Source organism: Silurus aristotelis (genome assembly GCF_946808225.1).
Source record: "Silurus aristotelis genome assembly, chromosome: 18".
NCBI classification, from domain to species: domain Eukaryota; kingdom Metazoa; phylum Chordata; class Actinopteri; order Siluriformes; family Siluridae; genus Silurus; species Silurus aristotelis.
The window spans coordinates 11,376,300-11,378,389 of NC_139591.1; the positions used below are offsets into that span (position 1 = coordinate 11,376,300).

The window sequence follows — 2,090 nt, forward strand, 5'->3', positions numbered from 1 at the left end:
CCTATTCTTTCTCTTTACTACCTTTATAACATGTGTATATACAATACACAGAGAAAAACTCTGAGGAGATTGTGACAATACTTTACTTTATTTTAATGTGATTTAGGTGAAATAGGTAGAGGTGATAAAAAAACGTTCATAATTATATCATTTCTAAACATTACTAAAAATATGATTGTTATGATTACGGTAAAGATAAGGTAATTTTGCGCCGTTCAGAAAGTCAGTCAGACCCCCCCATTTTTTTATTTTTAAGTTCTGATAGTCTTATGCTCATGTAACTTGCATGCTTTATACATACAAATAATGGGTTATGCCCTGGTTGTTACAGTAGCATGCTCTATTTTATATAAAAAAAAAATTCTTTACAGGTAGCCTGAAGCAGAACCGTTTGCTGAAAACTGTCAGTAAGAAAGAGCTGGAGACAGCGCTTGGTAAATGGTTCACAAATGCAAGAGACAGAGAAGGCAACCGTGCTTTGAGAGCCCAGCGGGACCATGATCGGAGGGCAGTAAAGCCGGAAGTGTAAGTCATATAACCTATAGCTAGGGCTGCACAATTAATAATATTTTATACTGATCACTATGTTTTTGCCTCTGTTTAATCAAGGGAATACTCCACCCTGTGATGAAAAAATATCTTATAAATTACTTATCCTCAAGACATTCTATATACGGTGGCTGAGACAGCTCAACATGCTGCAACTTGAAGAAACACATGCAAATAGAAAAAAAACACCAGCAAATTAAAAAAACAACTTTATCAGTTTAACAACACATGTGCTGCAAACCCTCACAATGCAACCAAGTACAGAAACATGCTGCAAGTCCTCACAACACAACCAAACACAGAAACACACTGCAAATACTCACAACACAACCAAATAGCACAGATCACAATGTTTCAAGGGGACCACAATAAGTGACAAACCTGTCTGGGACTGCTTATTGTTCAATGTCTATTCGTCAGTGTTGTTGTCGATGACTTGAAAGGTGAGTTGTTCATTTATTTTAACATTATTTATGATTCCTTCACCTTTTGGATATTATTATCCTAAATAATCTGATGAAATACACAATTAACTGTAAAACGTTATTATGTTAACTGGCAAAGCCAAGGAATCATGATCAGGATGTTAAAATAAACAAAGATTTGCTATTTGCAGGGCAAATGAATTGGTTGCGTTGTGAGGATTTGCAGCACGTGTTGTTTAACTGATGAAGATGTTTTATTGATGTGCTGGTGTTTTTTCTATTTGCATATGTTATCTTCAGTTGCAGTGTGTTGAACATTCTTGGCCACCGTGATCTGAGGTGTGACTTACATCTTTCAGCTGATCAGAATCATTGTTCTAATCACTGGCTTTTGTCAATGGCCAAATATTCGTTTAAGAGTCAAGTTCAGACGCAAGGGTAATATTTTAATTGTTACATTCACAAGTTTTGGAATCCATGACTGGTCCCCCGGCATAAGTTATTACTGTGCGAGGCAGAGGTGGGAACAATTTACTGATGAGATTCTAGGATATGTCTTAATTATATTGTTGCATGTTTTTTTAGATGCTGCTGTGAATGGTACTATTTTAAAATGTACTAAATTGCCTTTTCTGTCTTCTCTTTCTTTACTGTTTTGTAGGTGTGCAGCTGAGGAATCTGCATAGACCCACCAGTGAACTGATTTACTCAGTAATTCTGTTATTCCTGTTTCTTGTTTACTTGAATTAATTAGAATTAAATGTGATTTACACATTACGAGTTGAAGTCATTTATTTTTACAGTTCAAATACTCAACCATGTAATTTTAAACATAGAGCAGCACATAAAATCAACTAATATTAGTTTTTTGTTTGGTCAGGCACAGTTTTACATTGTAACTGAGGTTTGAAATGGTTTGACAGTGAATTTTCCATAGTAGCACATTAAGTTCACCCACAGAAATCAATGATGAAATTAATAAATAGGACCCAAATCTCACCCACTGTGGTCCCACAACAAACCCCATAAAGGGGCCATTTGTGGGCTGACCCATGATTGAGTCATGTGGGCCCCATAAGGGTCCTCGTTGTTGCCCATTTTGGCCCCATTTTTAAC

At 36.1% G+C, this 2,090-nt stretch overlaps 1 long non-coding RNA gene across 1 annotated transcript; it reads left to right on the top strand.

The window, feature by feature from the left end:
- The first annotated feature begins 369 nt into the window (after positions 1 to 369).
- LOC310741426 lies at positions 370 to 1,750 on the top strand. The gene is made up of 2 exons (XR_014537945.1): positions 370 to 525; positions 1,636 to 1,750. It is a non-coding gene; the product is annotated as an uncharacterized lncRNA (long non-coding RNA).
- The last annotated feature ends 340 nt before the right edge of the window (positions 1,751 to 2,090 follow it).